The following is a 12,903-nucleotide window of genomic DNA, read 5'->3' as shown; positions in this document are numbered from 1 at the left end:
AAGCCAGGAAAGTGATGAGACTCAGTGACCACCTCCCAGTCACCTCAAATGCTCAAATTATTCCCAAGCCTGACTCTCACAGGTTGGTTTGTGTTCCCATGACTACATGCAGAAAAGGTGAAAGTAAAAATAGTTACGTCACCCTGAAGAAACAGAGCTATTGATTACTGTGAAGAGCCAATAACAATTTCTACAATAACGAACAATTCTCAGCATTGAAAGTATGCTCTTCTGGTCCTTCTGCCAATATCAGGTGAGGCTTTTTCCTCTTATATGATTAGATTCTGAGATTCTTGATGGAGAAAAGATCCTAAGGATATTTTCAGAGATAGATGTAGCATCCAGAAAATGAGGGCATCTGGATAAATCAATACAGCTGTTATACTCATGTCAGCCTTTTACTTTGCCAGGTATTCAACAGAATCCTTGCAGTTGTTAGTCACAAACTAGTATAATAAGTGGCATTTTATGTCTGGGGAAAACTTTTGGACCAAATCCTTGTTCCTGATAAAGCTGCTTTGTGAGGCTCAAAAGGCACAAAGCAGCCTTTAAGATGCTTTTACCGGTTATATTCAGATTCAGCTGTCACAGGGAAATCTCCATATGGTGGAGAGGCTGGTCTTGCTGAGTCTGCACTCTTCCCATCACAGCTCTGATTTTGGAGCCATACTGAGAGACAGACGTAGAGCTGAAGCATTGCTGTGCTCTAGTAATTCCCTGCTGTGGAACTGTATCTTGTCTCTTTTTCCAGGTACAGCTTAGAGTTCACGTGAACTACTTTACAGGCCTCTTTGGAAATCCAGCGACATGCGCTCAAAAATTTCATTTGACTCCAAAGTCAATTTGGCAAGGCACAATGGAAGTCTTGATGGAAGGGGAGCCTGGGGACCTCAATATATTTTTAATAGTCTCAACAAGAGAGTAAGAAGGCCTTAAGATTACGGAGACACAGTTGTGGTATGCCATACTAATGCTTCTTGTCAATTGTGAAGCAGAGCTATAAGCTGACTTGGGAATTACAATTAGCTTGAAAGAAAGGAAAAATGTCACATAGCATACTCATAAAAGCATGTATAACTAACTTCTAGAAGGCTTGGGGAATGTTTCACCTCAAATGCTTGTCATTTAGAAAGCCATCACTTTCTAGGAATTTCAAGTAGAAAATCACCGCTTGGGCAGGGGAAATCTTTTTGTTCCTTAAGCAAGTGGGCTATCACATTAGACATTATTGCTTAGTAGCAGTTGAAATAACCCCCAGGGAATTTTTATCTTGTGTATAGGATGCAATAAATGAATGTGTATTCCTACGATATAGGTCCTCTTGGGCTGTGCTTCAGCCATAAAAAGGAATATAAATTTAATGATTTTATTACTCTGTTAATAAGCATCTTCAGTCCAAAGCATGGGATGAGGAAGCTGCAAGTCAAGAAGCTGCCTCAGTGCCAGAAATGCAGAAACTAGGTTCTGCTAAGTCTTGCTCAGATCCATCGATAGGTATCGATGAGGAATGAAATGCAACCACCTTCTGCAGAAACTGTGGAGAGGGCACGCACAAAGCACATGAATCACAACACTTAGAGTTAGCATTATGTACAGAAGCAGTGCCAGACTGCACCTGAAACAGCCGGGCTAATAAGGATGTACTGTATCATTACCAATTACAATAGTTCAGCTGAATGACTGTTAATTGCGATAAGCCAATCCACAGAAGAAACAATGGTTTGCTGCCCTCCCTCCCTCTCTCCTCCTCTCTCAGGTTTACTTCCAGCACTAAAAACAACCTGTTGATGCTGCTTTTGGGAAGATAGGACTGGAAATGATCCCTCTCTACAACTACACAATGGCCATTTTCTTTAGGAGGTCTCAGACGACACCTTTGCTCCAGCCCCTCATCACTGAAGGTCACAAAACATTTTCCGTATCAGGTAATAAACATAAAAGCTGCGGTAAAAGACCAAACCTCTCAAGCACACTATCACAGAGGCCTATAACCGGTACCCCTGCAACAAGATATTTGCCAAATAAATCTCCCAGAAGATTCTGAGAAAGTGGCAGGGAAAACAAAGGCAAAACAGTCCTTTGCCAGGCTCACCTGAGGGAAAAGGTTTAGTTGTGACCCAAATCTGGCAATCAATTCAGCTGTACGCCTGTGAGCAAGATGCACCACAAACCACCTGATGATTTAATGTCACCAGTGTCCTTTCTACATCCTGTTTCTGACTAATTTCCAGTGCTTCAGAGGCAGTTGAAAAAACTCTCACAAGCCAAATGCAGATGGGTAGAGGACCAGAAGAAGCCCTGAAGCTTGGGAATGGTCAAAGTACAACGTCAAAGGTCAGCAGCTCAGTCCCCTTTAAATTCCCCTTGGACACATGAAAGCATCATGCCCCGATTTAACATCGTGTAGGTGCTTGTGCCTAGAGTACTGTGCATTTGCTCCTGGAATGGTTAGGAAGCTTTTCAGTCTAAGTGTACTCATGATCAATTTATAACCATACCTCCCTCTGCTAGTATAATTCTTTAATTTAAATAGTTATCCTTCCTTGATATTTACTGTTTGAATGTATTCACAGCAAATCATCATGCTATTTTGGCTTCATTTGGCTAGCTAAGGAAGCCAAGCTTGCCTGCTTGCAGCTCCCATTCAACCGGATCTCTGCTCCCCCATCACCCCAGTATTCCTCTTCTGCACCTGTGGCGACCTGAGTCAATCTTTTCTCATCGTAAGTCACCAGAACTGGACATAATTTTCCAAACGAGGGTCCTTAGCTGTGCTGTGTAAAGCCATATTAATACTTCCCTATCTTTACTAAAAATACCCTGCTTCGTGCATCATAGGCCCACATAAGCCTTTTCCACAGCTATTCCCACTGGCAGCTCACAGTCATTTTGTCATGGACGAATTCACCCATGTAGTAAGGTCAGAGGAGCAGGCCTGAGGTGACCAGCATCACCACCTTTTTCCTTTCACTACAGAGCGTTTTAGACACAGGGTACTACTTCTAACCTTCAACAAATCCTTGCGTTAGCAATTGTAATTTCTTTTCCCAGCTTCTCTCAATATTTCTGGGTAAAAATCATCTTTGGGTTCCTCTGTCCTGTCAACCTCATGAATTTCCTCCATTTAAGTTTGCTGTTCTGTGATCCCAAGCCTGAGGCAAAGATCTACATTTGTCCCTCTCGCAGTTTAACATAAGCTGGATTAGTCTGTGATCACTCAGTTCAAGAGTAGTTTCAATACTATGGCCTTCTACAAGGTCCTTGCTGCTTATTGCTGCTTGCTTAATACTAGGCCTAAACCAGCATCCTCTTTCATGGACTCACTGTTTGCTTGAGAAATCGAGTTTCTACAACACTCAAGAACATTTAAGCCCTACCATTTCCCAGTGGCATTTTCCAGCCTGTATCTGAGAAATTGTAGTTTCCCATAATCACATGATACTCGTTCCTCTGTTATCTTCCCCATAGTTTTTGGAGATAACTATCCCTGTCCAAGTTTGTAATGGATTACCACTCTTCTCTCTGTGGATTTTCCTCTTAATTCTTTGCTCTCATGTAATTTTCCAATGTAATGCCCTATTATTTTATTTCTTCAAACCGTTTTACGAAAATACAGAGTTACTTCGTGGTCTTTACCATTATTTCTGTTGTAAGTAGCTACCCCTCTAACAACTATATTCTGAACGTTACAGCTAAGCAGTGGTGTGCAGCATGTAGCAGCAGCATGAAAATATTTCCTGTAACATGAAATTCCAAACCAGTTAAAGACAAGACATTGGTGACATATCTCGCTGTCATAATTGTATTAGAAATCTTTAATATCTTGTAGATATGGAAAAAGAAAAAAACACCAATGCTCTTGAAATGGTGGATAATGCATTAGATCAACACTTTATCCCTTCAGCTACAGACATTTTTACATGTGGAAAAGCTTCTGACATATTTTAGATGCTATAAGAATTTGCTTTCTCTTTCTGGGGGAAGAATACACTAGTAGAGCTGCTAGAGCTACAGGCACTGGAATCCTATTATGTGTTTTTTTTCTTTTCTTTTTTTTTTTTAGGGCAAAACAAGAGGACACATATACAACAGCAAAAAGAGTGGCAAAGAAGGAAATTGCAGGTTTGTCTCTGACAGAAACTTATTTGCAGCCCCGCCGCTGGAGAAATCCAGACTCGGTGCACAGTTCTATCAGCCGGTCCAGAGCTAAGCCATCTTCAACAACTGATGGGAACATTTAAGACATCGGTCTTAGATTGTCCTTCTGATCGCAGGTTCACGGCATCATTTCAAAAGGCGCAGTTGTCTTGACAGCTAAGCCAGCCTCTTACTGAGGACAGCAGCAAAAGGCGGGGGGGAGCAGCGGAGAGAGAAAGGGAAGCAGAGAAGTGGGATGAGGAAAAAACCAGCACAAACGGAGGGAATTAGCATTGCGAGCCAAGCCTCGTGTTTTAGGGGCTGGTGAGGACACAGCCGGAGCTAGAGATGTTTGGTTTTGCAGGGCAGGTTGGCGTGGGCGTTACAGAGATCCGGGGGATGAAGACCGAAGAGGGTCAAGATGGATTTCGGGACGCGGGGAGACGCTGTAAGCGGCAACTATGACGCAAAGCTTGTCCGTTCAGGATCACGCATCCAACTGTTCCTCCCTAGTGATCCCTCGATAAACAACGTCCAAAAAGGATGGTGACCTCATCCCACTGAAATTAGCCAAACACCACACATTTCTCCGTGTTCAGCTCCGCACATTCCTTACAGCTCCGGCTCTCCCGGCCCCCTGACCTACCGGCCCCATCGCTGCACCCGGCGCTCCGAAGCCCCCTGTGCGGCAATTCCTCCAACCGACCCCGGCCCGAGCCGCTGGCTGAGCCTCCCCCGGGGAGCTGGCTGAGCCCCCCGCGCCGCTTCTGCGCCAGAGCCGCCTCTCCCCCTCCCCTCCCAGCAGCCCGGTGAGGCCGCCGGGAGAAGACAAGCCGCAGAGCGCTGCCCCGCGTTAGAAGCGAAGCCGCCGGTACCGGCCGGGCATCTACCCTAATCAGGACATGCCGCGATACAAGCGGAGCCCGATACAGGCATTCATTTAACCTGGCCGCCCGGAGCGACAGGTTCCATCGAGTGCCAGCGTCGCCCCCCTTCCCTCGTTGCCGGCTGAGCCGCCTGACGGAGGACGGGTGCCTCTCGCACCTCCGGGACGCCGGGGAAGGGAACACCCCCCGCCCCACCGGCCGGTGACTCGGGATTGCCACCTACGGTCGGCTGCTTCCCGCCTGCAGCCGGGCCGGGCCCGTCTGAGGCGATCGGCCTCTCCGGCGGCTCTTTTCTGATCTTTTCCAGACTCTTCTCCCACTCCCCTCCCTCCCCCTCGCGGTTATTCCTCCCTCCCCTTTTGCCCAATGGCTTTTTTTTAAATAAAGCCTATTGTGTTCGAGGCGACCCCTTTGTGCGGAGTTGCTCGCACGTCCCTCGGGGCGCAGAGGGGAAGCAAGCGGCCCTCCGCCGCGCCGATCCCTCTTTCCCGGCGCCCCACGTCCCGGCGCCATCTCCCGCGCCCTTCCCCTCCTCAGCGCTCCCGCCCTTCCCCCAGTGCCCCAACGGTCGGGCCGGCGCACCAACGCCCGCCTTCAGGCCGAGCCCCCGCAGCGGCGGGGCCAGCCTCAGCACGGCTCCCTCGGCACCGCCCCCCCGCCCCGACCGGGACGCGCCGTCTCCTCACAGCCCACCCCGCACCCCCTTCGGCGCTTGCGGAGGGCCGGCGGGAGGGGCTCCGTCTGCCGGGCGGGGAGCGCGGGGCCCCTTCTACCCGGGTTGTGCCAGCGGCGGCCGGGGGGGGGGACGGGGGACGGACGGGCGGGTAAGGGCGGCATCAGGTGCAGCCGGGGCAGGCGGGCAGGGCAGGCCCGGCCCCCGGCTGCCGCCTGCGCGCTGAGCGGCTCGGCTGGGCCCGCCCCTCCGTGTGTGTGAGGCGGAGCCGAGAGAGCAGCGGGCTTCGCCGGGGATTTCCAGCCTGAGCGGGCGGGAGAGGAAGTGCGGGGCGGGGGGAGACGGCGCAGAGCGGCAGGGACTTTCCGTCGGGCTGGCGGTCGCCTTCGCCAGGCTCCAGCTGCCGCCCGCCGCCCCGCTCCCCTCACACGCTCGCAGGTAGGGCGTCCGCGGGGCTCGGCGCGGCCCGGGGAGCGGCGCGGTGCGGCGGCGAAGGGGGAGGTGGGGAGCGCTTCACCACCGCCGTGGCGGCGGCTCCCGCTCAGGGCTCCGGCACCCGCTCAGGGCTCCGGCACCGGCCGGGCTCGCCTGCCCGCACTCGGGCTCCCTAGGAGAGGGACGGGGCTGGGCGGGTGGCGAGAGCCGGCGGGAAGGGGGGGTGCTCCCGCGGAGCTGGCGGGGGGCAAGGCGGCGGCGCGGCGCTGATACGAGGCATCTGCTACCAGGCAGGGGCCGAGCGCGCTTCACCCGCAGCCTGTTGCCGGGACCTTGGCGGCGGCTGGTGCCCGGGGATAGATCAGCCTCCGGCGGGGGCGGCGTGGACTCTGCCTGCCCGGACGCACTCCAGGGCTTTGCAGGTGCCCCCTTCTCACTTACTTATTTCTGCCTCCCCTCTTCCCTCTCCCTTTCCTCTTGCTTTCTGCCCCCTCCGCCCCGCGGTGTGTGTGTGCGTGCGTGTCGGGGAGGGAAGGAGAGGCGAGGCCGGCCGGCAGGCCGGAGCGGAGCCGTGCGGCGGCGCTTGCGGCGTTTGATGTGTCGTTTGAATGCAGAAGCCTCGCTCCACTCCTGGCTCCCTCCATATGCAGTGCTGGGGGCGGGCCGACGGCCTTTAAAGGGGCACTGCCGGCAGCCGCCGTGCCTGGGTGCCGAGCGCGGGGTCCCCCCGCAACTTCGCACCTCCCGCGGCTGCCCTCTGCGGCGGCCCCGGCCCCGGCTCCGCTCTGCGCCGCGGTGCCGGTGCCTGCGCCGGCGGCCGCCCGGCTCCCGTGCAATGGGGACATCGGCGGTCGCCGCCGGGGAAAATCCTCTGCCGTTGGTACGGAGCTGCCTCTGATCGGTGCGGAAGGAGTTATATTTTTATAAAGTCTATCTGCCTACAACAGCCCTGCGCTATAAGCCCGTCTGCCTGGCGTGAGCGGAAAGAAAAGTGTTTTGTTTTCACGCCATTCATTTTATGCACTGTTTCGCAGCACCGCGTTTCAATATGTTAAATTAATTACCGTGTTGTAGGTTAGAAAAAATAACGAGTGTTTAAAAGTTTATACTGAGTCATTCCTCTGCAGATGAACCTATGACTGACTCATAATCTGAGAACTGCAGTGGCTTGTAAAATAGGAAGGTAAGGCATTTACATCTTGATTTATTTGTATCTTCAAGTGTCTGAGATCTGAATTACCTGCAGAAAAACAGGAGAAATGGTCTTAGTGCTAAGAGGCATAATCTCATGTTCTGCCGATCTGAGCTTGTGTGTGACGTGAAAGACTGTATGTGCACCTCTGTGTGGATCTTTACCATGCGTTAGGACGTTTTTCATCTTTTTCTGTTTCTGTAGTAGTAAAATGTGGGAAGTTCCAATGATACAATTTGAAATTTGCAGTCTCCTTGGGTCAGTGACTTCTCTAGCTTATTGAGATCTAACCGAGCCTTGTATATTGTAATTTGCGCGGTTTTTATTTCTTCAGTAGAAATGTGTATTTTTCCTTGCAGATTTGTCCCGTAGAATGCACGTAGCATTATTGTGCACTAATTGGAACTTGCGTTCATAGACCGAAAAGGATTTTAGTGTATGATGTGGAGGTGTACTAGCAATGTTTAGCTTAGACAAATGAAATAGTATAATGTGAAATAGTTAGTAAAAATCCGTGTTTAACATAGCTACTGTCTAGCTTAGAAGCCTGGCTTTAAAGGCTACATTGATTGTTAGAGTTAAAACTAAAGACATCATAGCATGTACTGTATGTTGTCCTTTAAAATGAACCATTTGGCTAAAAGTGTTTATAAATGGCAATCCATACACACTGATGGATTAACATAGATTGAAATGTTATTTATCGTGATTACGGAGAGGGCTTTTGTTTTAAGATGAGCAATACTTTAACATTTGGACTGAATCAGAGTTTTTTTTAATGGCTGAACTGGGAAACCCCTTGTCATAAAGCTTGATAACGGAAACATTGATGTATCATGAGTTTGGGCATTGCAAGCAGACAGCACTATGAGGTTATAAAAGTTGCTTTGTTCCAACATGAAAATGGTAGGTGTTTTACTGAAATATGACTTTATGAGAAGCTTCCAATAATAGCTGGACTTAGAATATAGAAAGGTAAAGTGCATTCAGTAGCAAAGCAAATGAATTCTAATCAAAAGAGGGTGCTAAATGCCTCAGTCTTTACGCTTTTCTGAAGTCCTTCTGCAATTAAGTTTGATGATACCAATTTTGAGAAGCCATTCTTGTATGGATTCAGAGAATTTGATCATCGTGTAAGCATATTTACTGTTGGTACCTTGGAAAACTGTGTAAGATGGCAGTAGCTAGCATCAGTGACAGAAAATTCTTTGTGAAGTCTTACAGCCCGTGCTAATACAGATTGTCTTCTAAATGATTTCAAGATCTTGTATTTTAGATCTTTGCTTTGTTCTTGTCTGTAATGAAAAGCTTAAGTGAGAGAAGAGGAACATGTTTTTTCGATACTGAAGTCCAGCTGTTCTGTTGGTAGATACAGCAATGCTGAAAATACGAAAAGCCAGAAATCTTAATTTTTAACTTTTGTTGTTTAACCACTGGAACATAAATACATTCATAAGTAGATGATCATAGTTCTTCTGCAGATGAAAAGGCAATTTAAAAATAGGAAGGACTTAAATCTACTCCAGTATCCTAAACTGGCTTTGTATGAATACATATTGCAAGGATAACATGTTTTGATCTGTGATATCTTAGATGATGCAACAACTGGATTTCATTAGGTTTTTTTATAATAGTAGTGTTTCTTAATTGAAGGTGCCGAATCTTATGATGTTTGAAGACTGCTCATTACACATTGGTTTCAGATGTCTGTGCTCTAGTGCACAGTTCCTTTAAAGAAATGCCAAGGCTTTTTTTTTTTTTTTTTTAATGCCTGTGGGTGGGTACACTCTGAATATGATGCTTGTATTTGAAACCTCCTGGCATTTTTGGCGTGTGGCTCAGGAGCACACCAAAAGTGGTGGGAGAGAGTGAAACTGGAGATTTCAAGATGTGGTATGGGGAAAAGAAGCCAAGGGAGGGAGAGTTGTGTATTTTTGTGTAAGAGAATAAAGGTGCGATTGTAGCACAAGAGATAGTGCTGTAGTCATGCTAGTTTTTATCCTGTACTTTTTAACCTGTGATGATGAAGTGGTGATTCAGAAACTACAGTAGTAAAGGGCTGGTGGAGAGAATATAACTAGTCTCGCAGCTCTGCCTGCTGGAAGTCCATATCCTCATAAGTGGATAGTTTAAAGTCAGTATATGTTTGTTTTGACAAATCACAAACACATTTCACTTTTTCTATGCTTTTTATTTAAGATAGAAGGAGAAAGGACTAGAGAATTAGGAGGAAAGGGGAGGGCAACTTACAATGAAAGGTCATTAGGTGCCTGCATAGTAGAAAGACGTGCTGTCTTCTTCTAATGGGGAAGAAGAGAAAAGGAAATAAAGACAAACCCCTAGAAAATCAGTAAGGTAAGTATACAGTAGAAAAATCTTAGAACTTAGGGAGAAAATAAGGCAAAAGGTTATTTGGTATTGGGAATTGTGACTATATCTATATTTATGTAGTCTTTGACTGTGTTTTTGTTTTCTTCTTGGTGATCTTTTCTACTGGAGCACTGACAGCAAAATATCATTGCCACTGTGACTTCAATTGCTACTGACTGTTGGCTTTGTAACTAGGTTAACAGGGTGAACGTCTCTAAAATTATATACAACAACTGTAGGTCACTAATCCTCTCCACCCCGCAAGAAACGTTAAGCCTTTGATTTCCATGCTGTTGTTCTTCCCTGCTGCTTTACTCTGCATGTGTAAAATGTGATTTTAGTAGAATTCCAAGTTCCGCAGTTTGTCTAGTCAAGAGCAGCCTCGGAAGTGAAGTCTCAATGTGTTCGTGGATGCAGAAGTTCTGTACTGGCCATGTGTGATGGCCTCCATCCCTGGCTCCCTCCTTGCACTGAAAATTGGGGTGTTGTGTACTTTGACATCAAGATTGAATTTTTGCAAATTGCAGGCATTAGAACTGCCATGGGCATAGCAAGAGTGCTTTCAGTTGGAATGTTTCATAGTTCCAGTATTATTTTATATAGTACCGTAAAATGATCATTTATGACATAGGTTTATCTGATGTATAGAGGAAACGTTCTGTAGATTATTTACAATGATAAAAATTGCTAATAATCCTGTAGTGTAGTTTAAATGCTTTGAAGTGAATATATTCTTTCACATATAGTATACAGAGCAAATGCTTCAGTCAAAAACATTAGTGAAAGAAGTCACAAAACTTCTATTTTACATGCTTCAATGATGACTACATGGAAGCTCATAATTAGCAAAAAATAACATTTGGAGTAATATTGAACTCTTGTCTGACTTTATGGTTTCTGCATTAATATGAAAACCATATTTTTGTAAATAAAGTAAGATATGTCCACTCAAGACAAGCTTGAAATACCATGAGTCTTTACAGCTTTCTTAGACGTCCAGCAAAAAAGAGTTATTTTGATTTGGTCTGTCTTGAAAAGCATGTTGCAGATGCTACTGTAAGAGAAGAAGTGCCTTCCTGGCTGCCACTTCATTCCCACAAGCTTTGACATCTATCAAGAAAGAGAAGATGGTCCATTGAAGATACCAGCTTAAAATCTGGGAGACCTGGAGGCTGGTTTTTCTCATTCCTGTAGATGTATGTACTGTAAGTCGTTCAGCGGGGGCCAAACTGTTAAGGGGCTTTGATGTTGCAGCGCTGAGTGATGTGACATCATGCTTAAGTCCCAGGGGCAGAAGGGGGATTCCAATCCAAGTTTCCTACTTCCCTTGGGAGTATTCTCATCATCAAGCCACAGGCCAGTTAAGAGTAGTGTCACTTCCTCCTCTTGAAACTCATCGCTATGCCAGGAATAATCAAAACTCAGTGTGCCTGAGAAACAGAGCAAGAGGAAGCATGATGGCTCAGTCAAGTGGTTAGGACAATTACCAGGATGAGAAAAGACATAGAGTCTGCTGATGCTTCTTCCACTGATCTTTTGTTTATTGTTTTCCGGTGTATTTGAACTTGATGTTGAGATGCTTGTTGAGGTGATCAGCCTTGTCAAGACAGATATTTCCTTGAGCATAGAAGATGTGTTGGGGAAGAGAAGAGGACTGATAACTTGGGTGCCGCTCAGGTTAGGTGGTAGCTGACTGGGAGTTCTGAGAATAAGTTTGATGCAGCTAGTGGCTTAGGGGTGTCTGGTCTCTGGCTCCATATACAGACCATTTTATTGGTCTGTAATAACATGGGAATAGTGGCACTTTCCTGCAGTCTGAGGACGTAAAAATGATGAGGACTGAGACCCAGCAGGGCAGTACGAGCATCATCTATTGATAAATGAACTGAATTGCAAGTGCTGGGTAAAGGCATCCTGTTCTGTCTCCTCTGCAGTGCTGTACCATTCTGCACCGTCAGCATCATGGGACAGGAAACAGTATTTGCTTCACACTCTTCCATTGTTGCGTACAGCAAATGTGCAGTGCTGTATGAAGCTGAGGGTACATGACAGAATTTGTCAGTGGTGGCTGCTCTGGTGCTTGTACTTGTTCCTATTGGATATTCTAGAAAAGTAACAATTTTTTCTTATTCTATGGAACAAGCTTACATTATAAATGTGCCTAAAATAACTTTCTGAAAGCAAAGCCCAGCTCATAAACCAAATTTTGGCAATGTGAATGGATTTCATTTTGTAAGCTCATCCATATACTTGAGAGAGGGAGATAATTAGGACAATTATTAGAGGTTTTTATATAATGGAGATGCTGTGTACCGTACCAGTTTGACTATGTCCTCTCTCTGTCCTTCCACAGAGAGGAACCTTCTGAGAGTAGGTTTCCTTGAGTGTTGTGGCTTCTACCTCTTTATTTAATGGCTCATCGATAGAAGTCTTGATTTTGCATAGGAAGTATAGCCTTACTGTTTTCATTCAACTTTACCTTGTTTTAATCTGCTTTAAACCATCCCAAGCGACTCCTCTTTCTGTGTATTATGCTCTTCAGTTACTAATGGAATCCTCTTGTCCGTGCTGTGCTTCTCTTCCATCTGCAGTTGTTTGGCCAAACAGTGTAAATGCTCTTAATTTCTCAAGCTGGTTTCTTTGATTCGTAGAAGTCACTTATTTTGAACTGCTTTTAGTCAGATCTCTTGTAATTCTAATTTGTAAATGTATTACTTTTATTCCAAGGTGGTTTCATCCTTGCATTTGAGCAAAGTGACTGTATTTTTCCCCTTCCATTTACATCACTTTTCTCTTGAAATACTTCTTTCCAGGCTTGTGCTTAGTTTCACACTTCTGGCTAATAATTGTTTTTCTGCAACTCCACTTTTCTTTGATCTCTCCATAGCTACCTGCTTCTTTGATTCCCTCCCCACCCCACCTCCCACTCCAGGTGAATTAACAGGCTCTTCTCTTCCAGGTCACTAAAGATGGTCTACAATGTACCCTACTACTGTCTGAAGTACTTGTGTCTTTAAATTTACACTTGGTCTTTCATTCCCTCCTTTTCACTGTCTTCTTTTCTGTTCAGCACAACATCCTTGAGAGAGGAGCATTGTGCTTTTGCCTGGGAATGCTTTTTATTGTTATGATTGTTGTGGTTGAACCTGATTAGGATACCAGTTCTACATTCAATAGATGCCAAAGGTAAAGTATTTGCGGTTGTAAAA

General features: G+C 46.2%; 1 protein-coding gene across 7 annotated transcripts in view; it reads left to right on the top strand.

Moving 5' to 3' along the window:
* Window positions 1-5,977: 5,977 nt before the first annotated feature.
* Window positions 5,978-12,903, top strand: part of TRAF3 (TNF receptor associated factor 3) — a 73,303-nt gene continuing 66,377 nt past the window's right edge. For 2 of the 7 annotated variants that reach the window (XM_075753491.1, XM_075753492.1), the window contains exons 1-3: window positions 5,978-6,135; window positions 6,423-6,554; window positions 7,260-7,315. The gene's annotated coding sequence lies outside the window, so the exon portion shown is untranslated. Of the gene's footprint in view, window positions 6,136-6,422; window positions 6,555-7,259; window positions 7,316-10,732; window positions 10,891-12,903 lie in introns of all 7 variants that reach the window. The other 5 variants (XM_075753493.1, XM_075753494.1, XM_075753495.1 and 2 more) reach the window with 5 other exon arrangements.

Source organism: Balearica regulorum, chromosome 5 (genome assembly GCF_011004875.1).
Source record: "Balearica regulorum gibbericeps isolate bBalReg1 chromosome 5, bBalReg1.pri, whole genome shotgun sequence".
In the NCBI taxonomy this organism is placed as follows: Eukaryota; Metazoa; Chordata; class Aves; order Gruiformes; family Gruidae; genus Balearica; species Balearica regulorum.
Note: the sequence above shows the minus strand (reverse complement) of the source record. Positions and strands in the feature narration are given on the sequence as shown.